This window comes from Phyllobates terribilis, unplaced genomic scaffold, assembly GCF_046119375.1.
Source record: "Phyllobates terribilis strain yellow unplaced genomic scaffold, ASM4611937v1 Scaffold_70__1_contigs__length_7381418, whole genome shotgun sequence".
In the NCBI taxonomy this organism is placed as follows: Eukaryota; Metazoa; Chordata; class Amphibia; order Anura; family Dendrobatidae; genus Phyllobates; species Phyllobates terribilis.
The window spans coordinates 136107-157277 of record NW_027362830.1 but is presented as its reverse complement, the minus strand read 5'-3'; positions in this window follow the sequence as shown (position 1 = coordinate 157277).

Sequence of the window (21171 nt, the reverse complement as noted above, 5' to 3'; positions counted from 1 at the left end):
GGGGCTCTGCATGAGCTCTGCTCCGGAGGCGGGCCTAGTAACAGAGGCCCAGGCCTGGAAGAGGGAGAAGGAAGGAAGAGGAGCGGAGAAGGCTCCAGGAACGAGGAATGAAGGGATCCCAGGGGTGCGGACGGGCGAGTCGCCCCCGCACGCCCGAATCCACCTGCGTGGAGGGGTCAGGCCAAAGGGGGAGACCGGTCCCCGAACTAGTGGAGGCAGGAAACGACCCTCAGCTAGAAACCGGAGGCTCTGACATTTTATGTGGCGCAGCCCCTCGCTACACCCGCTAGGAAGGCACCACATAGGGTCAGGGAAACTGGCGCCAAGTTTACCAAGAGGAGGCCCGAGGCAGCCGGACAGAAGTGTTGGTAAGAAAGGCCAGACAAAGGACACACAAAGGGGGTCCTGTGAAGTGCTCCAAAGTTATCTGGGAGTTGTCTGAGCCCCTCACCTGGTGAGCACAGTACGACGTGAGCAGCCGTTACCTGCAGACGTGGTCTGGATAATAAGAACTGTGAGTAAAGGCCCTGAACTGCATCACTGACTCCGTGTCGTTACTGCTGCTGCCCTGCACCATCACCCCCATCCTCCGCATACACTGCCCTGAGGATATACTCCTCCCGTGGGGAGTTATGCTACGCTCTGCTGCACCCACAACACCAGCCTCAGTTGTCTGCCCTGTAGCGGCTGTTCACTCTGACCGCAATCCACGGGTGGCGTAGTCGGACATTTAAACATCAAAACCACATAAATAGTTCCGCCACTGGTTTGACCGCCCTGAGCCACGGAACTGGGTCGCCGCCACGAAGACTACAACCACCAGCATCCACCAAAAAGGGTCCGGCTCCGGGTGTCCCAAGGCCCAGGGGGTGCGTCAGAACATTTTCATCACCTTTCACAATCACCAATGGGACAAGGCAGGGATGTCCTCTGTCCCCTCTCTTATACATCCTAGTGACGGAGCACCTGCTCTCATCAATTCGCCATAACCCCAATATTAGGTGGATTGAGGTGGGAGGCACCGAGTACAAGTGCTCTCTATTTGCTGATGATGTCCTAGTATATATCACTCAATCACATATATCCATCCATGCTGTTATGGCTGAAATAGATCACTTTGTTACATGGTAAAATTTTAAAATCAATGCAGCGAAGTCTGAGGCCCTCGATGTCTCCCTCCCCAAATCCATATAGGATTCCATCCAGTCCAACTTTCCCTTTGCCTGGCCCTCATAGGGTATCAAATACTTAGGAATTCCTATTCATAGAGACCTCTCCCATCTATGTTATCTTAATTTTGGGCCCTTTATTGAACAACTCCATACAGACCACGGTTGGCAAGTTAGAACTGTAAGATTCACTACGTGAACCGCTGGTGTTTTGTGGAAAAGCACATGTACACTGCGTTCCAAATTATTATACAAAAAGTGTTTAGGAGTGATAAGGGAAGAATTTGTTTGTTTGTCAGTTAAACTCATTGATGGTGATGTGTGTCAGGGCTCTTTATATCACTGTAAGCAATTGCAGACACCTGTGCTAATTAGTTTGGCAGGTGTGTCCAATGAAAGGCAAGACTACTTAAGAAGGCTCTCTCACATTATTAAGCAGCCTACATTTTCTGCCAACATGGGAAAGAAAAAGGATGTGTCGGCTGCTGAGAAGCAACAAATTGTGGAGTGTTTAGGTCAAGGCATGACTACAATCAACATTGTGCGATGATCAGGATGAAGTGTCTTGGCAATCAAGAAGTATGTAGCTGATTCACAGTACACACGTGTGCGTGCTGATAAGGGCAAATTGAGGACTCTTTCCTACAGGCAATTACGTCAGGTTGAAAGAGCAGCGGCAAAAAAGCCTTGTCATAGCAGCAGACAAGTTTTTGAAGCTGCTTGTGCCTCCAACGTCCCCCGAACAACAAGATGCAGGGTCCTTCAGAGGTTTGCAGCTGTGCATGCGCCATCCTGTCGACCTCCTCTATCCACTTCACACAAGCAGAAACGGCTCCAGTGGGCCAAACATTACATGAAGACTGATTTCAAAACTGTTTTGTTCACGGATGAGTGCCGTGCAGCGCTCGATGGTCCAGATGGATGGAGTGGAGGATGGCTGGTTGATGGACACCCCACGCAAACACGGCTACAGCGCCAACAAGGAGGAGGTGGAGTAATGTTTTGGGCTGGAATCATGGGGAGAGAGATTGTCGGCCCCTTTAGGATCCCTGAAGGCGCTAAAGATGAACTCCATAATGTATGTGGATTTTCTCAAACAGCACTTCCTGCCATGGTTCAAGAAGAAGAACCGTGTATTTCACAGCAAGATCATTTTTCTGCATGATAATGCACCATCTCATGCTGCACATAAAACATCTGCATCTCTGGCTGATATGGGCATTAAAGGGGACAAACTTATGGTGTGACCCCCATGCTCCCCTGACCTCTACCCCATTCAGAACCTTTGGAGCATCATTAAAAGGAGTGTCTATGATGGCAGGAGGCAGTTCACATCTAAGCAACAGCTCTGGGAGGGTATTCTGTCCTCATGCAAAACAATTGAAGCAGAAACCATCCAAAACCTGACAAATTCAATGGATGAGAGAGTTCAGAAGCTCCTTTCGAACAAGGGGTCCTATGTGAAAATGTAACATCACCTAGAATAAAGTTTTGAGTTGAAAACTGTTTGATTTCAGTTTGTAATAACCTGCTAATGCTTATAATTTCAAAAATGACCATTTTTTTGGTCTTTATTAAAATGAAAAGGTTGATCGAAAAGTTTGGGGGATCTAAGAGTGTGGCAACCCAGTAGTCATGATTACTTCGAATTCTGACAATATGAGGGTCATGCTGCAGGTAGTGCAGCAAGAAGGCACTTATGTGTCTTGCGCATCTCGGAGCCCCAAAATTATTTTCCGGGCTAGATGCAGCTAAAAATTATTTTTAATTTTAAATCTAGTGGAGTTTAGTATAGATGGCCTAATAGGATCAGTGCTGCACACTGCTACAAAGCCCAAATTATTTTCCAGTCAAGATACAGATAAACATGATTAGTAATTTGAAAGCTTAAAAAGGTTGGTAGGGTGATTTTAACCAATCATCAAGCTTTTACTCTCCCCAGGATGACACAGGGGTAGAAAAGTCGTTTCGGATCCATGATTTGTTCATCTTTATGAACGTGAGTCTGTCTACATTATCAGTGGAGAGCCGCGTGCGCTTATCTGTCAGCACACCACCAGCAGCGCTGAACACACGTTCAGACAGAACGCTGGCTGCGGGGCATGACAAGATCTCCAAGGCGTAAGTGGCTAGCTCCGGCCATTTATCCAGATTGGAAGCCCAAAAAGAGCAAGGGTCCAGTGACACAGTCGTGGCTTCAATGTTTACTTGGAGATACTCCTGTACCATCGTCTCTAGGCGTTGACTATGTGTCAGACTTCTTGTCTCCTGTGGCCTTGCAAAGGATGGGCTAAAAAAGTGGTGAAATGATTCCGCAAAATTGATGTTACCAGCAGATACTGTGGTTCTGTTACGGTTTGAGTGCTGAACACTTGACGGTCCCACGGTTGGCAAGTTGGAACTGTGAGATTCACTACGTGCACCACTGGTATTTTGTGGAAAAGCACATGTAAGATTCTGCAACAGTCTCTGCTGATACTCCTGCATGCGTGCATCCCTTTCTATGGCAGGAATAATTTCTGCAAATTTACTTTTGTACCGGGGATCTAACAGTGTGGCAACCCAGTAGTCAGGATTATTTCTAATTCTCACAATTCGAGGGTCATGTTGCAGGTAGTGCAGCAAGAAGGCACTCATGTGTGTTGCGCATCCAGGAGCACCAAGTCCCTGTTGTGTTGGTGGCGAGGTAACAATCATGCTTCCTTCCTCTGTCCTCTCCCCCCAACCTCGCACAACAGAAATGTGATCAAGGTCTCCCTCATCTGATGAGTCTTCCATCAGTTCGTCCTCCACTTCTTCCTGGGCTCCTGCACCTTCCTCACTAGTTTGGCTGCTACCATGCGCCCTGGTAAAACCATCTCCCCCACCCTCACATGCCTGCCGCCTTGGTGCTGCCGACCGTCTGGACCTTGCAGATGTTAGCCCTTCCGCATACAACTCCTCCTCCTCTACTTCCTCCACCTCCTCTTGTGCCACCACCTGACTCCGAATTCTGTTTAACATGTGCTCCAGCATGTAAATCACCGGAATAGTCATGCTGATAATGGCATCGTCAGCACTAAACATCTTCGTCGCCATTTCAAAACTGTGCAGAAGGGTGCATAGGTCCCTGATCTGAGACCACTCCTCCAGCGTGATTTGCCCCACCTCTGAATCTCGTTGGCCCAGGCTATACGTCAGAACGTATTGCACCAGGGCTTGTCGGTGCTGCCACAGTCGCTGCAACATGTGCAGAGTTGAATTCCACCGGGTAGGCACATCGCATTTTAGCCGGTGAAGTGGCAGGCCCAACGACTTCTGTAGAGATGTAAGTCGCTGAGCTGCGGGATGCAAACGGCGGAAGTGAGCACACAGCGACCGTGCCCTCTGCAGAAGGCCATCTAGTCTGGGATAGTGGGCTAAAAATTGCTGGACAACCAGGTTCAACACGTGAGCCATACAAGGCACGTGTGTGACATTGCCCCGGCGAAGGGCCGCACCCAGGTTTGCAGCATTGTCGCACACGGCCTTCCCTGGTTTCAGGTCCAGTGGAGACAACCATTCATGAAATTGGTTCTCCAGAGCTGACCACAACTCCTCAGCTGTGTGACTCACATTTCCCAGACATTTCAATGTAAAAACCGCCTGATGACGTTGAGCCCTACTGCCAGCATAGTAAGGAGGTGTGCAGGATCCCTTCTGCGCAGTTAGAAAGCTTGTGGCATGACCAGACAGGCTTTGGGTGCAGGTGGAAGACCGAGAGGAGGTTGAGGAGGCAGAAGCAGTGGAGGAACTTTGACATAAAGAGGATTGACGCACAACTCGTGGGGACGGCAAGACTTGGACAGCAGCCCCTTGTCCTGCTGTCACCATAGTTACCCAGTGCCCAGTCAGCGACATGTAACGCCCCTGTCCATGCCTACTCGTCCAAGTGTCTGTGGTGAAATGCACCCTGTTACATACAGAGTTTCTCAAAGAAGCGGTGATGTTGTGTGCGACATGCTGGTGGAGCGCAGGCACACCTTTCTTTGAGAAGTAGTGCCGACTGGGCATCTGGTACTGGGGCACTGCGACGGACATAAGGTCTCGAAAATCCTCTGTGTCCACCAGGCGGAAAGGCAGCATTTCTGTAGCCAAGAGCTTGCAGATGGTGAAATTCAACCTCTTAGCTTTCTCATGGCTAGGAGGAAATGGTCTTTTACTTGTCCACATCTGAGGGACCGAGGGCTGGCTATTGTGCTTAGACGGGGTTGAGAAGGGTGTCCCCGGCAAACTGCCGGTCTGTGAGGAAGATGCAGGCGGACATGTTAGGTTGCCTTGATCCAAAGGTGGTGCTATCGATGTCGGACAGCGCTCAACACCAGCTGGTGTTACCACCTCCAAAGAAAATGATGACCTGCCAATCACGCTGGCTGTTGCGGGTAAAGAGGTGGCAGGTCTGCGCCCCAAAACAGGTGTGACTGCTGTCCCCCCAGTCACAGAGGATGAAGAGGCCGCGGATGCACAAGATATGGCAGACGGTGATTGGCCCGGCCGGCTAGGCCGCATTGTAGCACACTGAGCTTCCCACTGCAACTTATGCTTCATGTCCATGTGCCGGTTCATGCATGAAGTACTCAAACTATGTATTTTTTGGCCTCTACTTAGCTTTTGCTGACAACTGTTACAGATAACACGAGTTGGGTCATCTTTATCGATCTGAAAAAATGCCCAGGCTATGCAAGGCTTAGCACCCATGCGACCTGAAGAGCCACCACGACTTGTGGTGAGAGGCAGAGTTGTGTTTGAGGATGCAGTTGTTGACGTGCTTCCAGTACTACGTCTCTGTCCAGGAAGGCGCAACCTGACCTCGTCGTCACTAGCATCTTCCTCCACCTCCTCTGCTGACCTCATCTCTTGGCTGACTGTGGGTTGACAGTAAGTGGGATCTCCGACCTCATCATCATCACCCTGTGCGTTATCACACCCGTCGTCCTCAGAGCCAACCTGTTCCTGCCCTGACAAAAAACTAAAGTTGTCGCTCCAATCAGGTATTTGAGTCTTATCATCGTCTTCCTCATTGTCTCCACCAACAGGAGTTACAGTTTGGGAATGAGGGTCTACATTATGGTCAGAACCTTCTGCGTCTGGTCCTGGATCCGACTCATAAAGATTCTGGGCATCAGTGCAGATCATTTCCTCGTCTGGATTCACAGAAGCGCTGGAGTCGACCTCTGATTCCCAGGCTATAGTATGAGTAAACAGCTCTGCAGACTCAACCATCTGTTCTACCTCATACTCAGACGGGCAGCTGAAGATTTGGGAGCTGTGAGGAAGCAAGTGCGATTTGGGTGACACCTTTGAGGACTGGAGTATTTGTGATGTTGAAGTTGATGTGGAGGAGAGCCCACTTAAAGGAGCACTTGATATCCGTTGAAGCACCTGCTGTTTTTGTGCCTCATCTGGAATTTGTAGCGATTGGCGTGGCCGTAAGAAAGGGATCTTATCACATTGTCCGCTAAAAGAAGTAGACATTTTAGTTTGGCTGGAAGATGGTCTTTCTTCTGCACCTACCCCACGGACACAACCTTTTTTCCCCTTCCCAACACGCCTATTCCCCTTTCCACCAGCAGCAGGCCTTTTTCCACTCATTTTGGTGGCTAACTAATTCACAACTCTGGAGTTGTTTGCACAAAAAAACAATGGATGGTAACCGAGCAGAGCTGAGTGGCCAAACTGTGGTATTAGGCCAAAACTATTAGCTGGGTTAGATGCAGAAAAAAATTATTTTGAATTTGCAACCTGATGGAGGTCAGTATAGATGGACTAATACAAATAGTCCCACACACAGCTAGAAGCCCAAATATTTTTTCAGAGGTACTGTAGATGCAGATAAAAATTAGTTTTAATATGCAACCTGATGGAGGTCAGTATAGATGGACTAATAGAGAAAGTCCGACACACTACTAGAAGGCCAAATATTTTTTCAGAGGTAGATGCAGAAAAAAATATATTCAGTTTGCAACCTGATGGAGGTCAGTATAGATGGACTAATACAAATAGTCCCACACACAGCTAGAAGCCCAAATATTTTTTCAGAGGTACTGTAGATGCAGATAAAAATTATTTTTAATTTGCAACCTGATGGAGGTCAGTATAGATGGACTAATAGACCAAGTCCCACACACTGCTAGAAGCCCAAATATTTTTTCAGAGCTAGATGCAGAAAAAAATTATTTTTAATTTGCAACCTGATGGAGGTCAGTATAGATGGACTAATAGACCAAGTCCCACACACCGCTAGAAGCCCAACTATTTTTTCAGAGCTAGATGCAGAAAAAAATTATATTCAATTTGCAACCTGCTGGAGGTCAGTATAGAAGGACTAATAGAACAAGTCCCACACACTGCTAGAAGCCCAAATATTTTTTCAGAGCTAAATGAAGAAAAAAATTATTTTTAATTTGCAACCTGATGGAGGTCAGTATAGATGGACTAATAGACCAAGTCCCACACACTGCTAGAAGCCCAAATATTTTTTCAGAGCTAGATGCAGAAAAAAAATATTTTTAATTTGCAACCTGATGGAGGTCAGTATAGATGGACTAATAGACCAAGTCCCACACACCGCTAGAAGCCCAACTAATTTTTCAGAGCTAGATGCAGAAAAAAATTATATTCAATTTGCAACCTGCTGGAGGTCAGTATAGAAGGACTAATAGACCAAGTCCCACACACCGCTAGAAGCCCAACTATTTTTTCAGAGCTAGATGCAGAAAAAAATTATATTCAATTTGCAACCTGCTGGAGGTCAGTATAGAAGGACTAATAGAACAAGTCCCACACACTGCTAGAAGCCCAAATATTTTTTCAGAGCTAAATGAAGAAAAAAAATATTTTTAATTTGCAACCTGATGGAGGTCAGTATAGATGGACTAATAGACCAAGTCCCACACACTGCTAGAAGCCCAAATATTTTTTCAGAGCTAGATGCAGAAAAAAATTATATTCAGTTTGCAACCTGATGGAGGTCAGTATAGATGGACTAATAGAATGATGCTATGCCCAAAAGATTTTACTTCACTAGGTGCAGTAAAAAAATTGGTATTCTATACACAGGTGGTATATCTTGCAACACAGATAGGCTACTCCACTGACTAACACACTCTGCAATAGGCCAAAAAGGATTAGCTTTGCTAGATTCAGCCAAATGCTGTGAAAAAAACTTGCACAGCACTGGTACAGACCTGCCTGGCAAAAACTGATAGGAACTGATGTAACCTAGTCCTGAAAAGGACTGCAATTACAATTAGTCTTTACTCCCACAACCTATCTATTTAAGAGCACAGACCTCCCCGATAAAAGTCGTAGGAAATGCTGTAACCTAGTCCTTAAAAGGACTGCAATCACAACTATTCCCTACTCCCAAGCTATCTGTATATTTGTGCGAAAATTGGCTTGAAATTAACAAGGTATAGCGCACACAGCAACAGCGGTGCCGTCTAACACGCAGCTGCAGCAGTGAGAAAATGGTGGCGACGGGGAAAATGGCTTGGTCTTATAGGGCAAGGACATGTGACATACACTGCCAATGACACATGCCCTTGCTTGTGTGAAAAAAAGCACTTCGCTCCGTGTGTGCGCTGCTGATAGGCTGACAGATTGCACCTCCCCACTGCAAATGCGGGAAAGAGAAAAAAAAATGGAGATCTTCATTGTTCCTGCAGTGATCCATCCCCTGCCCCTCCCCCCGCCCCGCTGTACACTCAAACTGCGTATTAACATTAATTTTCATCATTACTGAGAAAAAATCCAGTTATGATTTTGGTGCACGAACAGTTATCGAACATAACCTCGAACAGCCGAATTTTTCTCAAATAGTTCGTGTTCGCCGAACGGCTCGAACACCGCCCAAAACAGCTCGAATTTGAGATTGGCGAACAGTTCGAGTAGAACAACGCTCATCTCTACCCTCCACCTACTCATCCAACCGCCACAACTTGTATATGATGCAAATGTAAACAGGTACGCGGATGCAACAGCACAGATAATGAGGAGACAGTAGCACTTAACAGACACTTCTAACTATGTACAGTGGGGTAAATAAGTATTTGATACACTTGCCGACTTTGCAAATTTTCCCTCTAAAAATAAATCCTGAAAATCACATTGTATGAATTTTACATAATTAATTTGCATGTTATTGCATGAAATAAGTATTTGAGACAGTAAGAAAACATAACTTAATATTTGGTCCAGAAACCTTTGTTACAGTTACAGAGGTCAGACGTTTCCTGTAGTTCTTGACCAGGTTTGCACACACTGCCGCAGGGATTTTGGTCCACTCCTCCATACAGATCTTCTCCAGATCTTTCAGGTTTCGGGGCTGTCGTTGGACAACATTGAGTTTCAGCTCCCTCCAAAGATTGTCCATTGGGTTCAGGTCTGGAGACTGGCTAGGCCAATCCAGGACCATGAAATGATTCTTACGGAGTAACTCCATAGTTGCCCTGGCTGTGTGTTTTGGGTCATTGTCATGCTGAAAGACCCAGAAACTTCAATGCTTTTACTGAGGGAAGGAGGTGGATGGGCAAAATCTCGTGATACATGACCCCGTCCATTCTCCCTTCAATACGGTGCAGTCATCCAGTCCCCTATGCAGAAAAGCGCCCTCAAAGTATGATGTTTCCCCCATCCACGCTTCACGGTCGGGACGGTGTTCTTACGGTTGTACTCATCCTTCTTCTTCCTTCAAACACGACGAGTGGAGTTGATACCAAAAAGTTCTATTTTGGTCACATCTGACCACATGGCTTTCTCCTATGTCTCCTCTGGATCATTCAGATGGTCACTGGTGAACTTCAATCGGGCCTGGACATGTGCTATCGTGAGTAGGGGGACCTTGCGTGCCCCGCAGGATTTTAATCCATGACAGCGTAATGTGTTACTAATGTTTGAGACTGTGGTCCCATCTCTTTTCAGATCATTGACCAGCTCCTCCCGTTTAGTTCTGGGCTGATTCCCAACCTCTCTTAGAATTATCATTACCCCACGAGGCGAGATCTTGCATGAAGCCCCAGACCGAGGAAGATTGACAGTCATCTTGTGTTTCTTCCATTTTCTAATAATTGTGCCAATAGTTGTTGCCTTCTCACCAAGCCGCTTGCCTACTGTTCTATAACCCATCCCAGCCTTGTACAGGTCTACAATTTTGTCCCTGGTGTCCTTAGAAGAAATTACACAGGATGATACCCAGGGTGATGCTACCCAGCCCAGCCTCATCTCAGCACAGAATGGGTAATAAAGAGGAGGAGGCTGAGGAGGAGAAGGAGGAACAGCAGATGGTTGCCTGCACTACAGAGGATACCAGCCAAACCATCTTCATTTAGTCTGTTCAGCATGGATGGGCTGAAGAGGAGGAGAAAGAGAGGGAGTAGGAGTAGATGGAGAGTCATCCTCCTGGTGAGGACAGTGAAGTTGACTCGCCCCCTGGGCCGTGGGGCACGCGGAACCGGACGATAGGGAGACGCTGGGAGTAGTAGTGGCGGCCCGGTCCCGCGGCTCAGGGTGGTCAGACCAATGGTAGTCTGCTACGTACTGATGATAAAGTCCGACTACGCCACCCGTGGATTTGCGGTCATTAGGAACCGCCGCTGCAGGGCAGACCGCTGGGGCTGATGATGGGTGCAGCTGAGGTGATGTGACTCCCCTCGGGAAGAGTGCAGCCCCAGGGCAGTGTAGTGGATGGTGGGAGTGATGGTAGTGCGAGTCCCGGTGCTAATAGTGCTGGAGGCGCGAAGGAGCACACAGACAACAAGTTACAGTCCAGGGTCTTTACTCACAGTTCGTTTGTTCCGGGTCACTTCTGTCAGCAGTGTCCGCCCGAGCCGTGCTGCGTCCACCAGGTGCGGGGCTCGGTCAATTCCCAGGCAGTTCTGGAGCATGGCACAGGACCCCCTTTTATCCTTTCTCTGGCCTGCCTCACCAGTGACCCACTTTTGTCCAGCTGCCGCGGACCTGTGCGGTTAAACGTGGGCCTCATCCTCCGCTGTCCTATATGGTGCCTTCCTAGCAGGTTTGATGAGGTGTCGCACCAATATATGATCACGACGACCGGTCTTTGGCTGAGGGTAGTTTCTCCTCCACCAACTTGGGATCCGGTACCCTTAATCTGCCTGACCCTTCACCCTGGATTCTCGTGGGTTCTTAGGGTCCCTTCCACCTTCTTGTTCCTGAGCCCTTCTGTTTCTCTCTCTCTCTCCTTCTTTCCTGTTCTGTCTTCTCCTCCTTCCCTTGGCCTCTTCTCCAGGCCCACTTCTCCTTCTCCTCTCAGGCTCCGGCCTCTTCTCTAGGCCTGCCCCTGGAGCAGCACTCAGCCTGAGTTGCTGCTCCCTGTCAGCTCTCCTCTCCACTTCTCACAGACTGAACTGAACACTGTTCTAAGATGGTGCCCACCTTTTATACCTCCCTCCGACCATGAGCCCAGGTGACCAGCAACCAATGAGCTCCTTCCTACGCTCAAGGACCAACCCCTTTCTGCCCCTACAGCACTGGGTGTTCCACCCCCCCTCCCCACTCCAGGCAGGGACATAGTCGGTCGTGCCTGCACTTCTGTCTAGTGGGAGCACCGTTGAGCTGTCCCTCGGAAATGGGGTGTGTGTGCTGTATGCAGTTAACTGAGCCCTGGTCCGTACTCCATCCTTACCTGGGAGTGGAATATCACACCTCTGGTCTGAGGTGCAATACCCCTGTAGCGGCCGAACCCTCGGGGTGCTACATTCCCCCATGGTAAAGCACAGCACGTCCTCGGGCTGGAAAAGAGCAAAAACAGTTAAGTACAGGACATGCAAAAACTTTTTTTTAAAACTTTTTACATTTAGAAACGGACAACATTGTTCAACTCCCTTTATGAGACACACTTTTCTTTCACCAGGCACTATAAAATATATTTAACACTACTGGAACTCTTTTGTCACTTTGTCATATAAAACGGTTTCAAGATTACGTAAAACATTTTCTAGCAGCATATTAAACTTCTCATATAAAACATTTTTAGGCAAAACATATTCTTGTATCATGGCCGCGGTGCAACTTGCGACCAGGTGTTCTTTCTTCTTCTAAGTGCAATAGTCCCGTAAACTTGTCTTGAGGTAGACGTTGCGGTTTTTGTATAAAACCAGTAGGGGGCGCTTTAGGAAGCGCAACTATGTACAAGAGGTGGCCGCTCTCAGTCCTCGGCCAGTTTTGGGAAGGGGAATGGCTGCTCACAGTCCTCAGCCTGTTAGGGGATGAGGGGCACACAGGTAACAGTTCAGTACTTGTCCCAATGGGGACCACACTTTCAAGACGGGAACAGTCCCAAAAACAATTCTGATATCCCGACGGGTAACTATGTACACAGATACTTTGCTACTTACTAGTAGCGGTGTCCTCCATATGCTCCTTCTTCCTCCTCATATGGTTCTTCAGACCCGTCCGGGTCCTCTTGGCTCTCCTCATAGCCACGGTATTGTAGTTCCTCCTCAGTGAGCCAATGAACATGTAGGGCATATGGTCCTTTTGCACCTACGTGGCGGGTGAAGGTGACCACATCACCAGGGTACAAGTCAGTCCCAAGGGGTGGTGGCTGCGGGACCGGGGGGGCACGCGGTTGGGAGGCGCCTGGGGAGTTCAGGCCTTGCGACCGGGCCGGTGACGCTTCTCTCTTTACGGCGCCCGGTGTCAAGGGGCGTGGTGCAGGGCGGGGCGTGGCCGCGGCGCTCGCCGCTTGAGGCCTAGCTGGGAGCAGTGACGGCGCGGCAACAGGTGCGGTGAGTGGGGCTTCGGGTGCTGCGACGGGAGGCTGGGGCAGGCTTGCGGTTGCTGGGCTTGGGGTGGTGACGTCCCCTTCACTTGCCTCAGTCCTCGTGGCTCCCTCCGCGGCGTCGCCTCCGGTCCTCTCTCCTCCTGCGCCGTCCTCCGAGGCAGGCAAACCGCGGGGTGCGGCTGAAGCCTGTCGCTGGTGGGTCTCGGCCTGCCGGGCCAGTTCCTTTCTCCACTCGGTGAGTGCATCTCGCTGCGCCCGGACCATCCTCCGCTCCAGGTCCTCCAGTGCAGCTTGCGCACGCTCCGGGTCTCTGGGGAGCTGCGCCAGGACTTCTGCTAGGCTGCAGAGCAGTTCGGCCTGCAGCAGGCTTCGGGCAAAGAGGCTGGTGCTGCTCAGGGCGTCCATCCCCGGGTGCGGTCTGTCTGGACTGATCCAGACCACCCCCTGCCCCGCAGCTTTCTTCTCTTCCCACCCCCATTGGGGGCGGCCCCGGGGCAACTTGGTGACAATCACTTTCAGGGGCAGCCCCCCCATGTTGATGGACATCTCCACTGCTGCATTCATGGCCGGTGGGGGCGGGCTCCTTCTTTGGCGCCATTCTGGGACCTGGCCCACGATGGGAGGTGGCTTCCTGCTGTCTTTTGGTGCGCACATAATGGCGTCCACTCTGCCAGGGCGGGAAAAACGGATGAAGATGGCGGGAAACGGTCCAAGATGGCGTTTGATGGCGGGAATCGGCTCCGGATGGCGGGAAACGACTTCGGACGGCGGGAAACTTCTTTTTAAGGTACATGTGCAATTTTCTTCAGGCACGCAATACCCGTTTGTGGCGGGTTGGTCACAATCCTGCCGACTACGCCAAAGCTGACTCGCCCCCTGGGCCGTGGGGCACGCGGAACCGGACGATAGGGAGACGCTGGGAGTAGTAGTGGCGGCCCGGTCCCGCGGCTCAGGGTGGTCAGACCAATGGTAGTCTGCTACGTACTGATGATAAAGTCCGACTACGCCACCCGTGGATTTGCGGTCATTAGGAACCGCCGCTGCAGGGCAGACCGCTGGGGCTGATGATGGGTGCAGCTGAGGTGATGTGACTCCCCACGGGAAGAGTGCAGCCCCAGGGCAGTGTAGTGGATGGTGGGAGTGATGGTAGTGCGAGTCCCGGTGCTAATAGTGCTGGAGGCGCGAAGGAGCACACAGACAACAAGTTACAGTCCAGGGTCTTTACTCACAGTTCGTTTGTTCCGGGTCACTTCTGTCAGCAGTGACCGCCCGAGCCGTGCTGCGTCCACCAGGTGCGGGGCTCGGTCAATTCCCAGACAGTTCTGGAGCATGGCACAGGACCCCCTTTTATCCTTTCTCTGGCCTGCCTCACCAGTGACCCACTTTTGTCCAGCTGCCGCGGACCTGTGCGGTTAAACGTGGGCCCCGTCCTCCGCTGTCCTATATGGTGCCTTCCTAGCAGGTTTGATGAGGTGTCGCACCAATATATGATCACGACGACCGGTCTTTGGCTGAGGGTAGTTTCTCCTCCACCAACTTGGGATCCGGTACCCTTAATCTGCCTGACCCTTCACCCTGGATTCTCGTGGGTTCTTAGGGTCCCTTCCACCTTCTTGTTCCTGAGCCCTTCTGTTTCTCTCTCTCTCTCCTTCTTTCCTGTTCTGTCTTCTCCTCCTTCCCTTGGCCTCTTCTCCAGGCCCACTTCTCCTTCTCCTCTCAGGCTCCGGCCTCTTCTCTAGGCCTGCCCCTGGAGCAGCACTCAGCCTGAGCTGCTGCTCCCTGTCAGCTCTCCTCTCCACTTCTCACAGACTGAACTGAACACTGTTCTAAGATGGTGCCCAACTTTTATACCTCCCTCCGACCATGAGCCCAGGTGACCAGCAACCAATGAGCTCCTTCCTACGCTCAGGGACCAACCCCTATCTGCCAATACAGCACTGGGTGTTCCACCCCCCCTCCCCACTCCAGGCAGGGACATAGTCGGTCGTGCCTGCACTTCTCTCTAGTGGGAGCACCGTTGAGCTGTCCCTCGGAAATGGGGTGTGTGTGCTGTATGCAGCTAACTGAGCCCTGGTCCATACTCCATCCTTACCTGGGAGTGGAATATCACACCTCTGGTCTGAGGTGCAATACCCCTGTAGCGGCCGAACCCTCGGGGCGCTACAAAGTCTTGCCTGTTTGGAGTCTGGCACACATGGCTGACTTTATGTCTCTCTGCCTTTTCCGTGAACCTCGCGTTATATGCATTTTGTCCAACACTGATTATTGGTTGTTCACCCTTCTCGACCCAGTCTACAAGGAGAACTTTTCATCACTCCTTCCTGTGGCAAACAGGACTAGTAAAATGGTGCAATACCAGAATTCCCTAGTCAAACAATTAGTAAAAAAATTACCATCTGACAACACTGGCGGCAGAGGACATAGTTCCTTCGGCAACCAAAGAGGAGAGATGAGGGAGACACACACCAGGTCCAACAATGGCAGGTCAACTGAAAATGCTGACAGGCCGACTCTAATCAAACTGAAAAAGGGCTGGATTGCGCCAGACGTCTCAACACCACCGGATGACAGCAGCGTAACACAAAGCCAATTCCCATTCACCACTTCCCATCCAAACAAGGGTATACGGCTCATAGTTTCTTGTTTTTCTTCTCCTTATTTTTCACATTTCCCCTTCCATGTCCATTGCCTCCTTTTCTTTTACCATACTTTTTATTGCATTATAATTAATATTTGTTTTTACAGCCACAATTTCCACTTTCCAAAAAAAGGAGCTAAGAAATTATAGATAAATGTCCAAAAAATAACAGCAGCAAAACTCTGCCTTATTAGTGTGTCATGTACACACATCGAATGAGATTAATATAATAGGTGTAAAAAGCTGATATTGCTATGTGACAGGCGCACGATTTATTTTTCTCACTTATATAGCGCCATTAATTCCACAGCGCTTCTATCCAATAGTTGTGTTTGAATCTCTGTAATATAGTAGGTGCGGTCCATAACTACCACTGCGCCCCCTTTGTTGGCGGGTTTTATGATCAAGTCCTTCCTGTTTTTTAATGAGGAAAGGGCACTTGTTTCCTCTATCGTGAGATTATTTTTATAGTGAAACTCACCACGTTTAACTGCATCTAGGAACCCATTAATATCCCTCTGTACTAGGTCTATGTATGTTTCCACATGATAGTAGGACCTGGGAGGTTGAAAACGACTGGGAATATTCAATTTTAGATCTTGTAAATGAAACATATTGGTTTTGTCACTATGATCATCGACAAGATGATCTATACAATATTTATCTGATGAAAAATGTACTTTTAGTCTCAAAGTCCCATAGAAACAAAGAAGTTCTTGTTCCAGGGTAAAAATATTCAAGGGGGGGGGTTGGGCAAAAAGAGAGTCCTTTTTGTAGAACGGATAGTTCAGTTGGAGTTAGTATGTTTGATGAAACATTAAAGACTATGTTTGATGTCCTACCTGGGATCTCTTCATCATTCAGGTAATGTCCCATTGGTAATGCTCGCCTCCCCCTCCTCGTCTTCTTCGGAAGAGTGGTGGTCTTTGTTGCTGTAAAAAATGACTCGGATAGCTTGAGTCTCTTTCACTATCCGTAGAAGAATTATGACCTGTAGATGAAGTATAACCACTAGAGATGAGCGTTGTTCGACTAGAACTGTTCGCCAATCTCAAATTCGAGCTGTTTTGGGCGGTGTTCGAGTTGTTCGACGAACCCGAACGATTTGCAAAAAATTCGGCTGTTCGAGGTTATGTTCGATAACTGTTCGTGCACCAAAAGCGTGTCCTGCATGTCTGGTGCTATTTAAAGCACCAATCATGCAGGGATTGTCTGCCACTCACTGTAATGCCGCAGCCATGGTGGTTGTGGCATTACAGTGATTGCCCAAATCGATGGGAACAGTGCCAACAGTGAAACATGAAAAGCCGGCAATTCAGCAGCGGCGTACACCGGTACCCGACAATTTAGAACCGAAAGAATAGAGCTTCACACATAGATTAGATAGATATAAACATGTCAGTCACATATATACGAAGTACAGTGACAGTGTTGCTTACTGTACTTGTCATTTAGCGTAAAGGATTTATCAAAAAAAATAATAGTGTTTTCATGCACTGTCTCTTTAAAAAAGCCGGCCGGCAATTCAGCAGCGGTACCCGACAATTTAGAATAGAAGGAATAGAGAATCACACATAGATTAGATAGATAGAAACATGTCAGTCACATATATATGAAGTACAGTGACAGTGTTGCTTACTGTACTTGTCATTTAGTGTAAAGGATTTATCAAAAAAAATATTAGTGTTTTCATGCACCGTCTCTTTAAGAAAGCCAGCCGGCAATTCAGCATCTGTACCCGACAATTTATAACAGACAGAATAGAGCTTCACACATAGATTAGATAGATAGAAACATGTCAGTCACATATATATGAAGTACAGTGATAGTGTTGGTTACTGTACTTGTCATTTAGTATTAAAATAAAGGATTTATTATTAAAAAAATTGGCGTAGGGTTCCCCTTAATTTTAGGCTCTAGCGGAGGTTAAGCAGACAGCTGGGGCAGATGTTTGAGGCCTGGGAAGGGGGTAATGCCCACGGAGCTTCCCAGGCTACTAATATCAGCCCCCAGCTGAATACATAGCCTTTACTAGCTATTAAAATGGGGGACCCCCCCCAAAAAAATGACGTGGGGTCCCTCCTAATTTAATAGCTAGCAAAGGCTAGGCAGACAGCTGGGGGCTGATATTAATAGCCCAGAAAGGGTGCCATGAATATTGGCCCCCTCCCAGGCTAGAAACACCCGCCGTCAGCCGCCCCAGAAATGGCGCATCCATAGGATGCGCCAATTCTGGCACTTAGCCTCGCTCTTCAACGCTGCCCTGGTGCGGTGGCAGGGGGTAATAGGGCTGGGGTTGATGTCAGCTTATAATGCCAGCTGACATCAAGCCCAGGTTAGTAATGGAGAGGCGTCTATAAGACACCCCCATTACTAACCCCATAGTCAAAGTTAAAAAAAACACAAACACCCAGAATAAAGTCCTTTAATTGAAATAAAGACACAATTCTTTATTGTTCTAAATTAAACCATACTTACCATCACACCCATTCCAGCTGAAGCCAACGATCTCCTGTAATAAAAATAAAATAATAAAGCAACCTCATCCTTACCTTTTCATGGTTCCCACGACAGCTTCAGCTCTGCTACATCGAGATGACAGGCTGGACCGCAGCAGAACGCTGCCATCCAGCCTGTCATCCCGCAGACACTGAGAAGCGCAGGCTTGCTTGCGCTCCTCAGTGTCTCTCTGTGACGGCATCCAGATGAGCCGAGGTCATGTCCAATGAACTCGGCTCACCTCATGCACGTCACTGACAGCGTGGGAGAATTCTCACGCTGAAGCGCTGAGTGCAGGAGAATTTTCCCACGCTGTCAGTGAGGTGCATGAGGTGAGCTGAGTTCATTGGACATGAGCTCACCTCATGCACGTCACTGACAGCGTGGGAGAATTCTCCTGCACTCAGCACTTCAGCGTGAGAATTTTCCCACGCTGTCAGTGACGTGCATGAGGTGAGCCGAGTTCATTGGACATGACCTCGGCTCATCTTTATGCCGTCACAGCGAGACACTGAGGAGCGCAAGCATGCCTGCGCTTCTCAGTGTCTGCGGGATGACAGGCTGGATGGCAGCGTTCTGCTGCGGTCCAGCCTGTCATCTCGATGTAGCAGAGCTGAAGCTGTCGTGGGAACCATGGAAAGGTAAGGATGAGGTTGGTTTATTATTTTTCTTTTATTGCAGGAGATCGTTGGCTTCAGCTGGAATGGGCGTGATGGTAAGTATAGTTTAATTTAGAACAATAAAGAATTGTGTCTTTATTTCAATTAAAGGACTTTTTTTCTGGGTGTTTGTGTTTTTTTTAAATACTTTACTAGAAATTCATGGCGGTCATGTCTAATACTGGCGTGACCCCATGAATTTTGGGCTTGGGGCCAGCTGATAATACCAAGCTGGCCCTAACCCCTTTATTACCCAGTGAGCCACCGCACCAGGGCCCTGGATGAGTTGGGTACAGCGCCAGAAGATGGCGCTTCTATGAACGCGCCATTTTCCGGGGTGGCTGCGGACTGCAATTTGCAGCGGGGGGGGCCCAGAAAGCTTGGGCCTCCCTGCGCTGCAGATTCCAGCCCCCAGCTGCCTAGTTGTACCTGGCTGGACACAAAAATAGGGCGAAGCCCCACGTATTTTTTTTTTAATTATTTCATGAAATTCATGAAATAATTAAGAAAAAAAGGCCTTCCCTATATTGTTGTGTCCGGCCAGGTACAAATAGGCAGCTGGTGGTTGGGGGCAGCCCATTCCTGCCTGCTGTACCTGGCTGGACACAAATATAGTGCGAAGCCCCACTTCAATTTTTTTAAATTATTTCAGGAAATTCATGAAATAATTAAAAAAAAATTGACGTGGGGCTTCGCACTATATTTGTGTCCAGTCAGGTGCAGCAGGCAGGAACGGGCTGCCCCCAACCACCAGCTGCCTATTTGTACCTGGCCGGACACAACAATATAGGGAAGCCCTTTTTTTCTTAATTATTTCATGAAATAATTTAAAGAAAATTGACGTGGGGCTTTGCCCTGTTTTTGTGTCCAGCCAGGTACAACTATGCAGCTGGGGGCTGGAATCCGCAGCGCAGGGAGGCCCAAGCTTTCTGGGCCACCCCCGCTGCAAATTGCAGTCCGCAGCCACCCCGGAAAATGGCGCGTTCATAGAAGCGCCATCTTCTGGCGCTGTACCCAACTCATCCAGGGCCCTGATGCGGTGGCTCACTGGGTAATAAAGGGGTTAGGGCCAGCTTGGCATTATCAGCTGGCCCTAAGCCCAAAATTCATGGGGTCACGCCAATATTAGACATGACCACCATGAATTTCTAGTAAAGTATTTAAAAAAAACACAACACCCAGAAAAAAGTCCTTTAATTGAAATAAACACACAATTCTTTATTGTTCTAAATTAAACCATACTTACCATCACACCCATTCCAGCTGAAGCCAACGATCTCCTGAAATAAAAGTAAAATAATAAAGCAACATCATCCTTACCTTTCCATGGTTCCCATGACAGCTTCAGCTCTGCTACATCGAGATGACAGGCTGGACCGCAGCAGAACGCTGCCATCCAGCCTGTCATCCCGCAGACACTGAGAAGCGCAGGCTTGCTTGCGCTCCACAGTGTCTATCTCTGAGGGCATCCAGATGAGCCGAGTTAATGTCCAATGAACTCGGCTCACCTCATGCACGTCACTGACAGCGTGGGAAAATTCTCCTGCACTCAGCGCTTCAGCGTAGGAGAATTCTCACACTGAAGCGCTGAGTGCAGGAGAATTCTCCCACGCTGTCAGTGACGTGCAGGAGGTGAGCTGAGTTCATTGGACATGAGCTCACCTTATGCACGTCACTGACAGCGTGGGAGAATTCTCCTGCACTCAGCGCTTCAGCATGAGAATTTTCCCACGCTGTCAGTGACGTGCATGAGGTGCGCCGAGTTCATTGGACATGAACTCGTCTCATCTTTATGCCGTCACAGCCAGACACTGCAGAGCGCAAGCAAGCCTGCGCTTCTCAGTGTCTGCGGGATGACAGGCTGGATGGCAGCGTTCTGCTGCGGTCCAGCCTGTCATCTCGATGTAGCAGAGCTGAAGCTGTCGTGGGAACCATGGAAAGGTAAGGATGAGGTTGCTTTATTATTTTTCTTTTATTGCAGGAGATCGTTGGCTTCAGCTGGAATGGGCGTGACGGTAAGTATGGTTTAATTTAGAACAATAAAGGATTGTGTCTTTATTTCAATTAAAGGACTTTATTCTGGGTGTTTGTGTTTTCTTTTAACTTTGACTATGGGGTTAGTAATGGGGGTGTCTTATAGACGCCTCTCCATTACTAACCTGGGCTTGATGTCAGCTGGCATTATAAGCTGACATCAACCCCAGCCCTATTACCCCCTGCCACCGCTACAGGGCAGCGTGGAAGAGCGAGGCTAAGTGCCAGAATTGGCGCATCCTATGAATGCGCCATTTCTGGGGCGGCTGACGGCTGGTGTTTCTAGCCTGGGAGGGGGCCAATATTCATGGCACCCTTCCTGGGCTATTAATATCAGCCCCCAGCTGTCTGCCTAGCCTTTGCTAGCTATTAAATTAGGGGGGACCCCACGTCATTTTTTTTGGGGGG